Consider the following 16,008-nt stretch of genomic DNA (forward strand, 5'->3'; position numbering starts at 1 on the left):
TCTACCACGAGGAGCTAGGAACCAAGTGCCTTCCAGAGCAGGTTTAATTAGGGGAATAATGATAGCAGAGAGCACTATGTTACGGGTAGTGCATTTTGGTTGGTAAAGTATATTACCAAGGTATAGTGGTGTCTAGGTTATTTTCAGGTAGAAAGGTGTGTTTACTTTAGATATCTAGGTAATATTAGGGTATACCTGTGTGTTACTAAAGCTAATGAGTCCCTATGAATAGCACCGTGAATTGACAGGCTGTGCAGATATCACTTAATGTCTCTACGTTTATCTGTTTCTGTATGGTTAATGTTAAGGTGTGAGAGTGGCTCAACTCAGAATGAACATGGTGAGTTCCAGTACGCCCATGATTATACACACACAGCTATGAAATGTGAAAAAAAAAAAACAAAACAAACACAAAACATAAAAAAGTTCATACTGTATATAGAGCAACTAGGCACAAAATTTTAAAGTGGGGCACTGGATCTATGAGGTGACATAGGTAACCTTAAAATGCAACTTTCAAGGTCTGCTGTATTCCTATAATATCATCAAATACAATTTTCACAATTAAAATGATTTACAATTTACTTTTTGATATCCTGATTTTTTACAATAAACTGGCATTAGATGGACAATAAAAGTTAGTTCTTACAAAGATTATAGAGTTAAGAGAAATATTTTAATCTGATTTTATTTTCGTCATATAATGGATGCATGTATTTTTGAAATACTGTAGGATGGACATTGGACACATAGGTCTTTCACTGATTGTACAGATTATACCCACAAAATATTTTAGGATAAGTGGTATTAGAAAATCAAAGAAATTTAAGTGATATTCTTTCTTCTTTTTACTGTTTCTACCACATCCACTGAATGACAACATACATAATTATTGTGTACTTTTTCATTATTGTCAGTTATCACACTTAACTGTCTAGTCTGAATTAAAAGTATATAAAAGTACTGGTCTTATTTAAGAACTTTGATTAACATACTGAAGGAATATCAGAAGGTTCACATGTGAAAAAAGAAAAATACATTTTTTTTTAACATTTTATTGAATTTATTAAAAGTAGATAACATTCCATACAAGCAAGTCAAATTTTAAAAACCTAAGTTCAAATCTAATCAACCCCCACCCGTTATAAAGAGAGTTAGGCCAACAGAGTAAAACTTTAAAAGTAGGCAAAATAAAAAAATAAAAATAATTAATATAAATAAGGGAGGAAAATCAATTTCCTCAATTTAAATGCTTATTCCAAAATGTTATTGATTAGATCCTGCCAGGTTTTAAAAAAGTGAGAATTTGATTTTTTCCAATTTCAAATAATATAAAACATCAGTTACCCACTGACTTAAAAGAGGTGAGGTAGGATTCTTCCATTTGAGCAAGACAAGTCTACATGCCAATAGTGAAGTAAAGGCAATTACAGTTTGTTTGCTTCCCCACCTTAAGCCCATCTGGAAGTACACCAAACATGGCTGTTAATGAATTAGGAGTAATTGTGGCACCAATGCTGTTTGATAGGCATTTAAAGATTTTGGTCCAGAATGATTTTAATTTGGTACACGCCCAAAAAATGTGGCCCAGTGAGGCTGAAACTTGATTGCAACATTCACTCATTGGATCTTGCCCTGGAAACATTTTGGACAATTTTAAACAATATAGATTTGCTTGACAGATGATTTTAAGCTGAATAATTGTATGTTTTGTGCATATGGAGCTAGAGTGAATTATGTGCATTGCTGCTTTCCACTCCTTTTCTGAAATACTGAGAAAGAGATCCTTTTCCCACTGTACTCTGGGATCTTTGAAAGAGAGGGACTTTAAAATGTTTTTATATATAACAGAAATTCTGTCTGCGTCCTCAAGACTGATCAATATTTTTTTCCGCAACAGAAGTAGGTGGGAGATGAATAAAATTGGGCAGGTTTTGTTCAGCAAAGTTTCTAATTTGGAGATAGTGAAAGAAATGTGTTGCTGGAAAGTTACATTTGGAATGCAATTGTTTGTAGGATGTGAAGACGCTGTCTATGTGCAGATTTCTAAGTGATTTGATCCAAATGTTTTCCAGTTTTCTCACAAAGGTGGTTATTATGCAGAAGTGCCACAAAGCTTCTCTACCTTTAAGTACTTCCTACATTGGCTCCATATTCTGAGCGAATGAAGCACAATTGGTTTGCTAGTATATTGATGATAACATATTTACTGGGGTACAAAGCAAGGAATATAAAGAAGTACAGAAGGATTTTATTTGTATTGCGGACCAAGCCTGTGTATGTTCATCTATTTGTGTCAATATCCAGGTTTTTATAGCTTGTATATTTGCCACCCAGTAATAAAACTGAAAGTTAGGTAGAGCCATGACACTTTCTGCTTTTGTAGGTCTTTGTAGGGTCGCCCTTTGGATACGTGGATGTTTTGAATTCCAAATAAATGAGGTTATAATTAAATTTAACTTCTTAAAAAATATTTATTGATTTATATTGGAATGCTTTGAAATAGAAGAAGAAGCTTAGGAAGAATATTCATCTTGACAGTGTTAATTCTTCCAGCTGAAGTGAGATGAAGGGTAGAACATCTATGCAAGTCTTACTTACATTTTTCCATTCTGACAGCAAAAATTTGTTGATAAAGAGCTTTATATTTACTTGTGATGTTTACTCCTAGGTATTTAAACTCATCTGCGATGATAAAAGTGAAGGTGTCCAATCTAATATTGTGTGAATGAGAGTTCACTGGAAAGAGACCAGAAATCTTTTGAAATTCTGTTAGTGCTTAGGACTGCAGGCACAGTATTTTGTGGATCTGATTTTTAGAGTGCCATATCATCTGCATATAATGAAATTTTCTGTTCAAGTATTTCTCTGATAATCCCCTTTATCTCATAAGCATTTCAAAACTGAACTGCCAGTGGCTTAACAGCGATTGCAAAAAGCAGTGGTGACAAGGGGCATCCTTGTCTAGTACCACATTCTAGTTTGAAGTAGTCTGGAATAATGTTGTTAATACAAACGGAAGCTTCTGGACTGGTATACATTAGTTTGATCCATGAACATATTTTGGGCCAAACCCAAATTTCTACAATGTAGTAAAGTGGTAGTTCCATTGAACCATATCAGATGTTTTTTCTGCATCCAATGATAATAATATCTCAAGGGTGTTAGACTTTGTGGGTGAATATATTTCTTTAAACAAGGCATCGAAGATTGGAAGCTAAGTTTCTGCCTTTAATAAATCCAGTTTGGTCTTGTGATATTACCAAAGGAAGCACTTTCTCAATCCTTCTAGCTAGGTCTTTGGAGTATCTTAACATCATCAATAAGAAGTGAGATTGGTCTTTGTAATAAGTCCTTATCTTGCTTAGGAAAGATGGTAATTAATGCTTGATGAAAAGTTTGAGGTAGAATGGTATTGTCTCTTGTTTCTGTAAATGTTGCTAATAAAATCTGAGCTAACTTAATTGAGAATTTTGTATAAAGTCAGGCAGGGTAGCCATCAGGGCCTGCTGCTTTTCAACTCTGAAGTGAGTTTATAGCGTCTAGTAATTCTGAGAGTGCCAGAGGTTTATCCAGTTCCTCTGTTGTGTTATCTGTAATGCATCCAAAACGCATTAGGTTGTGTCTTGTCTTATTTAAACTCAGTTGAATATAAGGTCTTATAGTAGTCTCTAAATGAGCGCATTGTATTCTTATGGTCAATGATTTTGTCTCTGTCTGTATTGGTGATTTCTGGGATTGCATTGTGAACTTCCTGCTTGTGGATTTGTTGAGCTATTATCTTATTAGCCTTCTCTCTGTGTTCATAGTAATGATTTCTTGATTTAAAATGAGTTGTTCTGTTTCTTTAGTTGTCAAGAGTTTGAGTTCTGTATGCAAAGCCTGTCATTTCCTATGTAGTGCCTCATTTGGACACCTGGCATGTTTTTGATCTATTCTGGTAATTTCACTGATTAGCTTCAATACCTTCTTGGTTTCCGATTTATTTTTGTGAGAAAGATATGAAATAATCTGGCCTCTTCAGAATTTCCCAGAGAATTCCTGCTGAGACCTCTGAAAATATATTTTTCTCAAAAAAAAAATTGATTTGCTTGGATATAAATTCTGTACAACTCTCATATGTCAATGAAAGTGGGTTAAGACACCAGCTGTGGGATGAGTATGTGGGGCATATTGATTTAAGATCCATGATCAAAGGGGCGTGGTCAGAGATAACAATAGCATTATACTTACAAGATTTAATCGTAGGCAAGAAATTGTTATCTATGAAGAAATAATCAATTTTTGAGCAACAGTGATGCACTGGTAAGTAGAAGGAATATGCTCTTGCATTTGGGTATAGAAATCTCCAGGGGTCTAATACGTTGTGATCAGTTACAAACTGTGTAATTGCATTTGCTGTGTTAGATGTCATCGCCCATGTAGCAGGAGGCCTATCTAAGTCTGGATTTAAAACATAATTAAAATCTCCAGCCATTATAATTTTACGAGTGTTCACATTGGGGATGGATGCAAATACATTTTGGATGAAGTCCCTGTCATCCACCTTGGGTGCATAGATATTTATCAAAATCACTTTACAGTTAAATAAATTACCCATGACGATCACATATCACACTTCAGGATCAGACAGTACATTTGATACTACAAATGAGATTTGTCTATGGATAAGAATTCCCACACTTCTAGTTTTCTTTGTAAAGCTGGAATGGAACATTTGGCCAGTCCAGTCTCTGTGCAGCTGAAACTAACCCAATAAGTGTGTCTCCTGTAAAAATACTATTTTAGCATTTAGACCTGTTAGGTGAGGGAATACTTTCTTTAATTTGTGATTGAGAAATTTAACATTCCAGCTCGCAAAGTCAACTGTTCATGAAGACATTGCTTCTGAACTTTTGTTGACATTTTGTAGTTCTAATTTAAGATAGTACATTATTACTTAAGACAGCTTTGACCTTGATTTCCAATTTTTCCGGGAGTTATTACCATGAAGCATAATGCTACGTTGGCACTTAAAATTGTAATGATTAAAAGGATAGATTAGAAGAATACATTTTAAAAGTAGAAACACGAGGTTTACATACTAATGTGTGAATATAGTGTGCTTCTATGCACAAATTAAAGGAAAGCTGCCACCAAAACAGAAATCATCATGTGATATATACTTTGTGTAGTGGCTGTTTGAGTTAAAAACAAAGCAAAATGCAATAAAAAAATTCTCACCTTCACAGAAAAAGATGAGGCAATTTGTGGAGGTGGGGAAAAATGCATACAAAACCTATAATTTGGATTCTTTTTAAAACCAATCATTTAATTTATTAAAACAGTTTAATACAAATGTTTCAAAATTGGTGAAAGGATCATTATCCTTGCCCTCAACCTTGAACTGGATTGCGTTGGTTTGATAAAGCATTTGATTTTTTAATTTACGTAAAAAACTTACAAAAAACTTTCATTTTCATTAGTGAAATTTTTGAAAATTAAAAAATATAATTATAAGTATTATGTGCTTTATTTGAACATTAAAACATTCTGGACAAAAACAGGACATTCAACCCAACAAAGCTCACTAATTCTGTTTATTTAATTCTTCTAAAATAACATCAATAGGTCTATTTTCAAAAGACCCTAAAATCCTACTTTCTACAGCACTACTTGGTAGCTTATTCCAAGAGTTTAGGTTCTCTGTTTAAATAAAAACCTCCTAATGTTTGGGCAAAATTTACCCTTAACAAGTATCCAACTGTGTCCCCATGTTCGTGTTAAACACATTTTAAAGTAATATTCTTATTCCTCTGTACTAATTCCCTTCAGATTTTTAAACACTTCCATCATGCCTCTTCTTAATTTTCCTTTGCTAAAACTGAAAAGGCTCATCTCTTTTAATCTTTCCTTATAATTCATCCCTTGCAGCCCTGGAATCAATCTAGTTGCTGTTTGCTGGACTTTTTATAATGCTACTGCATTCTTTTTGTAGCCTAAATAACTAAAGTTATTACAATATTAAAACCTGGCAAAGACGGTACTGACCCTGCATTACCAACTTATATCACTTCTCAATGTTTAATACACTGACACATTCAGCCCATTATAGATGCAACAATGCCTGTAACGCAAGCTGATTTCAGGATAAACCGCAGCTGCACAGAACAAGTATAGCCATAACCATACACACTGAATCAGAGTAACAATGTCAGCTGAAAACAGCAGCTTACAAGACTGTATGGTGTGATGGACTGATGCTCAAATTTATGGAGATGATCCCATGTACCAAACTCTTAAACCTGCTCAACAACACACTCACTAATTGTTTCTTCAAAGTCTTCCTGGGAGAACGAAATAACGGGTGATGCAGGCTAAACAATGGGCTTAACAAGGAAGGGTATTAGCACCAATACTGTTTAATCTGTACATCTCAGATCTTCTACAAAAGCAACGCAATTCCAGTATGCCAATGACCTAGCTCTAGCACGGAATGTGAACGCACCCTTGAGGAGGACTTACAAGTGCTGAACAACTAATTCCATAAATGCCATTTTCATCCTAACTCCATGAAAATACACACAAGGCACAAACATTACATGACAGTGTATCTTGATGAGATGTAGATCTAGCATTTTCATAATCCAAAGTATTTGGGTGTCACACTAGACCAAGTGCTCACATTTAAATAACATCTAGAAACAGCTTCAAAGAAAATCAGTTCACAAGTCAACAATGTCCAGAAGCTAGCTGGAACAGGCTGGAGTACAAACACTACGTACTGCAAAATTCTCTCTGGTATACACAGTGACTGAATACTGTGCATCCCATAGCTTCATGGCGCACATGTATCCAAAATTGACATTCAACTAAATAATGCAATGTGGCTTATCTCTGGACCAGTAAAATCGACCCAGCTTGCTTTGCTACCAGTTTTGCCGTACAAGAGTTTATCAAATGTTGTTCAATTACTTGAAGATATTCCTGATCTACCTGATCTCTGATTACGTTCAAGTAAACCATCCTGGATAGCAGATCCAACTTTGACAAGCATTGAGTTCTGTTTGGATGAGATGTGGAAATAAATTTGGATTGCTGAAAACCCCATTAATACTAAGATGACAAGAATGTGTACCACTGAGTAGAATTAGAACAGACCAAGGTAATGGTTATCTGAAACAAAGCTGTCAAAGAAAAATAAGTCTTTATTAGTTAAAAATGTAGGGAAAAGAGAGTCATGTTCCAGTTTTTATGGACTAATATTCATGATTATGTGCATTGCCAGTTCTCAATATATGCAGAGTCAGTCCATCAGTTAAACATTAAATCTTTAATTGACATGTACCAAATATTACATGGTTTGAATGACTGCTTCCCCATTTCTTCATTCTTAATTACTTGCCAGTAATTATGTGATTGATTAATTAATAAACTGCAGTAATTTGAATGTTTGTCTGTGATGTTATAATCTAATTATTTTAATGACCAGCTTGTTTGAGTTTTGCAATTCATTCATTTTGACTGAGCTAATATTAACAGATTAGGGTGCTTATCACTGATCGACTTTGTCTATTTAAACAATAATTGAGAGACTTCTTTTTATAAGGATATAGTATAAATTGGAAAAAAAAAACAGAACAAATGAAATGCACTCATAGTTATACTTTTGCTAATATTAAGAAAATACTGAGGCTCACATTCGTTGTAAGCATTTTTCAAGTTACTCATATTACTGTATAACTGATCATGTCTATATACCCTCTTAAATACCTAAACATTATGTAATTGGATTAGTAAAAATTGAAAATAATAAATAAATAATTTTAAATAATTATTCTACTTCATTTATTGCTGTATCCATACTCCATGTAAAACAATGTTCACTGTGTAGAGAACTGTAAAGAGAATACTTACATGTATGTACAGCTATAATGAAACACCAATTAGTTGTGAAGGATGATACTCATTAAAAACATAACCACACAATTTAAGGTAAACACACAATCTCAAAACCAAATCTCATTGATTAATATAAACAGGTTATGGCCAATGTCCAATTAACATGATTATTGAGCTATGACCAGTTGATAGTGAAGGAGAGTAAAAAAAAAACTGTCTGACAGAATTTCAGGACAGAATACTGCTTTGGGCATCCACAGTCAATAAGAATGAGTAAACTCACAGTCCTAATGACACAGGCCAACAGGTTGCCCTCCTCTCCTGAGGCATACTATAGTATCATACAGTAAGTACATACTGAAATCCAGAATTGAGAACACTGAAGTATAAACATGAAATTGAATCCCATTGGTTTTCAAAACCTTCCAATATACTGTATCTCTGATGTCACATTCCAGAGGCGACATGGAGTGGTAGCATGGAAAAAAATGAATGAAGTCCAAACTAAATGAAGATTGGATCAGATACAGTGAGAATTTCAGCAAAACTGAAAGTTGAAGACTACTGCCAAGAATTTGATTCTGTAGGATGAATGCTGTTAAACATTCAACATGAGATTTTGCTTTCATCTTCTATGTTGTCAACTGGTCATACCTTTTGTAACTTCTGTTAACATGTCTTCAATTATGTTAAATCTGAGAAATTGATCACTGTATCATTAGTTATTTAGATAACTATGGTAATTGCATTTATATATGTAAATGCTATATGTTGTAAAAATTCCCCTTGAGACTCTGTTCCAGTAGAGGAAAGATGCACAGAAAAGATTTCTGTGTGAACCCGTGTCTTCGGCACACTGGATTTTATTTTTTAAAAATCTCCACAAAAAATAGAAAAATCACCATCCTGTTCTGGTCATAAATCACATTCAAAACCTGACATAATATTAACTTGATACATATTTTCCTGTAATTCAAAGATCCCACTCCTCACTTAAATTGTAGCTCATGCTAAATAAAAACTGTATAGTGGTGTATTCTCCATTTTTGTTTAAATGCTTAACCTGAAGCCCGCAAAATTTCTTCCATTTTAAAATCTTTGCAAACGGCACAAAAATGCAATATCTGAACATCCAACACAGATTCAGTGTGCTTCAATTATAGGTGTTCTAAAGAAAATAGCACCATCACCATACAAATGTGATCTAAAACATATAGATCCATATCTTTGTATATAAATTTGATATATGGGTATTTTAAATTTGCAATATATTCAAAGTCAACTTTACAGTAAATAATATAATGTGATTTCTGTTTGTGGGAGGCATGGTGGCGCAGTGGGTAGCGCTGCTGCCTCGCAGTTAGGAGGCCTGGGTGCGCTTCCAGGGTGCTCGCTGCGTGGAGTTTGCATGTTCTCCCCGTGTCTGCATGGGTGTTCCAGTTTCCTCCCACAGTCCAAAGACATGCAGGTTAGGTGCATTGGCAATCCTAAATTGTCCCTAGTGTGTGCTTGGTGTGTGTGTGTGTACGTGCCCTGCGGTGGGCTGGCGCCCTGCCCAGGATTTGTTTCCTGCCTTTAGCCCTGTGTTGGCTGGGATTGGCTCCAGCAGACCCCCATGACCCTGTAGTTAGGATATAGCGGGCTGGATAATAGATGGATGGATGGATGGATTTCTGTTTGTCTGGCAGTGTTAATGTTTGTGATACACCATCTATTGGAATGTATTTTGTAATGCATGTAGTAATAAAATTAATTGCATTTTTTATTTCAACAGATGGCACATCACAACCATTCTCACTGTTGTTAAGAATCCTATTCCAAGTACAGAAAAACTTAAATAAAAGTAAATGTAGGAAATTTTAAAAAATGATAGCAAGAATATTAATTTCATTTCAGTCCATTTCAGTTTCTGGTTTGATCTGCCCTCATTAATATAGCAAAATAAGAGCAAGAATAAATAACAAATTTCTTTAAGAGCTATACAGAGGGTATGCTGACTCACTAGATGACTTTGAAACCCCTGCAGCCATACCATCAGCTACATCCCTCTGTACGGCTGTAGATTTCCATGAGGCATTTTTTCTATCATTTTTATTAAAAATTTTCTTTATTAGGTTACAATGTCAGTTTTACACACCATCTGTTGGAATGAAAAATACAAAGCATTTTATTAGTACACATGACCAATGACTTAACATTGTAGGTATTTCAGACTGAAGATTCCCTCTGTTAAATTCTTTTAAAATTCCTGACATTTAAGTGGAGGTCAGATAGTTTGTGATATATTGTGAATTGGGCCAGCCAGTACTAAATATGACTTTAAATAATTGCATTGCTCACAATCGGAGTAGATATCAAGTTTCAGAGTTTAGGTTTGTTATTTGCAAGGACATAACATCTAAATAGGATTGCTCTCCAACCATTGATTTTGGCGTTGCTGGAGGCTAGTGCCTATTATGACAACATCTGTCACTGTTAAGAAGTAAACCATATGATGTCAGTCTGTAACAAAAAAAAAAAAAATTGCATACATTCACACTCACTCCTACGGAGCCAAAAGAGAGTCACCAATCAGCTAAACATTCATATTCTTAGAAGAAAACACACAGAGATACAGTAAAGTATGCAAAATCTACATAGCTATTGAAAAGATTGGATGCCCAAATTCAGATAAATGAAGTTGTGAGCAACACTGCATTCCACCATGCCATCAATATATCTCTATGTTAAGAGTTGTTACTGTTAAGCTATGCATTATGCACTCTGCTTATTTTACTAGAAAATTATTAGTACTAACATTTTTTTGCTTTTATTATTTGAACTGTCAACAGAAAACTTGCAAAAAGCTCAATCAGTTTTAAACTTTCTGACCAAATATTGATTCACTGCTGTCAAAATCACTGCCTTCATAACAGAGCAACTGGAAATCTTTCCACTTTGCTACTACCTCTGTTTCTCTCCTGGGTGCCTTCTCTTTTACATTTGCAATGCCGCAAACATTGACACATGCAACTAGCTACATATTGCTTATTTGCTCATTTCACATGTGGAAATGCAAGTCATTTTTCCTATATTGAACTTCTCATCACAATAAACCTTACAGGATAAAATTCAGTGTAATTTGAAGTAGCAAGACACACTAAAATGCCATTCAGTGCATTTAAACTATAAGGAAAACAACTTACAAGAGCCTACATAAGTAAACATGAACGAGAAAGTACAATGAGAATCAGCCTTAGTATAGAAGGTACAGGAGAGCTGATTAGAGTATAAATTACGTCCTATTAGAGTGGAGGGTAAATGGCATTTTTTGTTAAATTATAATCAGAAAAGCATAAGTAAATTATTACGTTGCCATTAACATGCTTGTGTACTTTTTTACTCTTTTTTTTTCCATTTTTTTAGTTAAACATAAACTTAAGGTCTCACATATAAATCTAAAAATGTGTTTGTATACAGTCTTTTAGCTTTCTTTTTTACAAACATACCTCTATGGATGTTGTAAAGAAAGAATTCAATAATATTAATAATAATAAATGGTGTTTTAGTTGCTGCTTACATTGTCTTCTTTAGACTATTCAACAGTTTATGAAAACAGAAAAGATTGAATCATTTCACAGTTCTATTCCCACAAATAGGCTTTAACTGGTATTATAACAGAGGCAGGATATATTATTCATAGCTGCTTTTTTTTTTTTTAATTGTTCGTCATATTGTCTCCCTCTTATTGTTTCAGTTTAACCTGGTTTTACACGTCTTTTTCTTTTTCTCATATTCTGCATGTCAGAAAATACTGACTGGCTGACTGGCATTTCACAGAAAAAAAATACTGTCAAATTATAATCTTGTAAACTGATCTTATTTGCCTATATTTCATTGTGCAATCGTTTTTATTGTTTTTAATCAGTTTTGTTTTCCAGCCTAGTTTTAAATGTATTATTTCAGAAGGAACTCCTGTCAGTACTGAACTTTAACAATACTACTGCTTCTAACAACAAAAGACACAAAATGGCAGTTACCCCAGTAAGTTACAATAAAAAGGGCGGTGAAAAAAGTGTAAACAAAACAATAATACAGTAAAAACCAAAACACAGAAACACATTTTAAAACAGATTCTATAATTAATTAAATCTTTATCATCCATCTTTCAATAAAGAAAACTTTTAAGAAAGCCCTGAAAGTATATTGATTTTACAAAAAAAATTTTTCGGTTCTACCAAAGTAAGGTGTAAAAAGATGCTTAAGACCTGGAAAGTGTCTTGTTGGCATGTTTAATTGTGGACTGTACATGTCTGGTTGAACATTTGTATCTTCATTTTCATACAGAAGTGTATAAGAAAAATATATTCCGTAATATGACAGTTACCTTGGTTCCATTTAAACAGTTCCCTCCCAGCCTCGTTCACTTGCTCTTCTGTACTAATAGTTTACTGCTTTAATATGCTTTCACTGAGCAAATTGGCACAAGAAAATGGATTATTGGAACATTCAAACACTACACTGACACGGTCTGCTTGATTAGCAGAGAAGTCATTCTGAAGCAGGGCCAGAGAACAGTTCCACAAAAAAAAAAAACTAAGACAGATGAGCAGACAGCATTTCAATCTAACAATGATTGACTGATAACATTGCTGCCTAGATACTTTATATGTATCCAAAGAGAGAAGGGCTGACAGCAGCAGTGCACGGCGTATTCACAATTATTTGCTAATGTGCCTGAAAAGTGCTATTCTGGTTTTACAAGCTGATTGTGGGCATTGTGCATCTTGAAGTGAAGGTCTGTTCAGATCAAAGACAGCTAATTGCACTCCATTGTAACAGCTTAAGGGCATGGACAACTGGAAAAACAGTTAATTAAAATTAATTCCTGTTTCTGAAAGCAATTGGAAGGTCTGAAGTTGGCTTCAAATGCTACATGTGCAAAATCAATGGTTGCAAGAGCTACTTAGAATCCAGGATGAACGCAGAGTCCTTTGTAGTACACACTAAGCAAGACTGTCATATTAAAGAAAATATTATTTTTTGTCATTTTTTCATGATCATGGCTGTTGCCGGAGGAACATGTACATGTGTTTTAATGTTTAAGTGATAGACATACACTAAAAGAATTGGAAAGCATGGAGCTGCAGTATGCTATAAGTAGTTTTTTTAATTTCACTCCAAGAATGCTAAACCCCTGTACTTTAAGATGTAAATAAAGTCATTTTATTTTGTTTATTACCTTTTACTGTGGAATACTGTTCACATTTATGTCTGTTTTTCAATTGGAAATGAAGCAGTTTAAGTGATCCATAGATGGTCACAATGAGGCGCACAGACTGAAGTGACATCCTTGTGATTTACTAACCCAACTGCTTAGCCACTCGGCCAAGCTATAATATGAGGTAGAATGTAGCAATGCTTAGGTTCTGCACAGCTGTTGTCTATTACAGACCAAATAACACTAGGTCTAAGGAACTAAGCTATGAAAGGAGCCTTATCAAAAATTCAGCTTCTTTTTCTGTGTTGTCAAAATTGTCATATTCAAAAACACCTCAATAAGAAATTCGTGTTAATATGTGTTAAGAGTTTTCAAGGGGTTAAACAGTGTAAAACAAGATAGCTACACAGGTATAACAGAACAATTTATGAGCGTGACTATAAAGAACAGTTTTTAGAATTCTGAATGCTTAACAATAGGGAGGATTTTGAGAACTGATTTTTTTTGCTGATACTGTGCGCAATGGTGAGCAGAAATGTTACTTACACATTATTTCTCTATGCTTAAAGATGTTCGTAGTACTAGGTTGTTGTACCGTGTTAGCCATTATGAATGTAGAGAAAAGCCAAGCAAAATGACACCTTTTATTGGCTAACTTGCCTGAAGAAGGGGCCTGAGTTGCCTCGAAAGCTTGCATATTGTAATCTTTTTAGTTAGCCAATAAAAGGTGTCATTTTGCTTGGCTTTTCTCTTAAAGATGTTCCTAATTGTGTTTTCCTTAAAACTTAAAATGCTATTTAACAAGAAGTGGGATATGCAGTACTGAGCTCCTCCTTTCTTTTACCCCCAACTACAAAGTGACAGTCACAACCATGACAGATAGAACTATGACTGATAAGCATGGATAACCAAATGACAAAAATAGGTTTGCGTTAAATAGGAAAATACTATATAAAATCAGATTTGCTTCCCGACTGATATATGGCTGATTGTAGACATTTGTGAAAACAAACATGTTTATAATTCATCTTTGTGACAGCTGATAATTATCAAAAGTATTATTTATAATTACTATAAATAAATGTTCAGGAAAAGATGTGAAAAAAATTAGGATTTGGGGCACTGGATAAAACCCATGCAGTTTGTTTATGTCAGATTTGACAGAAATTAGAAAAAGCAATTGGATTTGTTTAATCCTTGTTTTATCAGTTGTTTTTGTTAGCAAGCAATACCACATATTTTTGTTTCATTTTTTAAAAGTAGTAGCAGTTAAACATTTTCATCTTCCATAATCATTTTCAATATAGACTTTAATCAATTATCTGATAAAAACACTACTTCAATAAACTTACACATAAAATCTTGAAAAACTACTGATGTTATGCAATGTTTGGTTCCAAATTAGAATGAACAAGGGGAAACGCCCCTATAGTAATCATCTGACAGAAAAGCTTACAAGTCTCTAAGGGCTATGTAGAATTTACTCAGAAATTAATACATTTTTCATAATGAGAAAAAAATCTAGTTACAAACATCTTTTTAATATTGGGCTAACTAGTGAGTGTAATTTGACTGGTGGCTGTCCAATAACTCAAACACAGGCTATCTGCATGATGGTCTAATTAAAATATATTTTAGTATTTATTGGCATTTGATAGATCCAAAACTTCCTATGTTAGAGTCCCTAGAGTATACAAACACAACATATCTCCTATGATTATCTATACTAATAAAAGGCAAAGCCCTCACTGACTGACTGACTGACTCACTCACTCACTGACTCATCACTAATTCTCCAACTTCCCATGTAAGTAGAAAGCTGAAATTTGGCAGGCTTATTCCATACAGCTTATTTACAAAAGTTAAGCAGGTTTCATTTTGAAATTTTACACGTAACGGTCATAACGGTCGATAACGGTCGACAACGTCTGCCATGTTGAACTTTCTTATTTATTGCCCCATCTTCTCGAAATTTGGTAGGCGGCTTCCCTGGACTAACTGAAACCAATGTATGTACTTATTTCAGTGGTATGATGCCACTGTTGGCCGCCATATTGAACTTTTCAACAGTCTTTGTTACTTATGAGCCCATCTTCAAGAAATTTGGTACACGGGTTCCCAACGCTAACTGAATCCTACTTACGTACATATATACGTCCATAGCCTGCAGCTCGGCCACCGTGTGAGGTGGTGTTGGGTCCCCCATCCCAACGCCTCCCACGTTGTTGGCTGCCTGCCTATATAAGACCGTCCGTCGCTCCGTTCTCTACATTCCCTTCCTTGCTTCGCCACGGGATTTACGTCTCCCTACTGATAACTACAGCCTTTTTGTTTAATCCGCGGCTTCTCCGCTGTTTTATTGTTTGTTTATTACAATCATAGTTATTGTATAGGTATTTTGGCCAAATATTTTACACCTTTGGACAACCGCCAATGCCTCTTAAACATCTTAGATTCACAGGTGACGATTTCAGTAGTGGACACTTCGATGTTTATGAATGTTTAAACTCTCAAAAGCTGGATGTGATTTTATCGATGAAACCGGTTGTGTGCTTACAACGCTTGACAGATGCCGAATGTCACTTCAACACATCAAATCCTACAAATACTGTCGTAATTGAAACAAACCATGAAACTGAAACCAATTAAATCAATCAACATTTATTTATATAGCACATATTCATACAAAAAAATGTAGCTCAAAGTGCTTTACAAAATGAATAGAGAAATAGAAGACACAATAAAAGATAAAGATAAGTCAACATTAATTAACATAGAATAAGAGTAAGGTCCGATGGCCAGGGTGGACAGAAAAACAAAAAACTCCAAAGGCTGGAGAAAAAATAAAATCTGTAGGGGTTCCAGACCAAGAGACCGCCCAGTCCCCTCTGGGCAATCTACCTAACATAAATCAAACAGTCCTCTTT

This window comes from Polypterus senegalus, chromosome 2, assembly GCF_016835505.1.
Source record: "Polypterus senegalus isolate Bchr_013 chromosome 2, ASM1683550v1, whole genome shotgun sequence".
NCBI lineage: Eukaryota > Metazoa > Chordata > Cladistia > Polypteriformes > Polypteridae > Polypterus > Polypterus senegalus.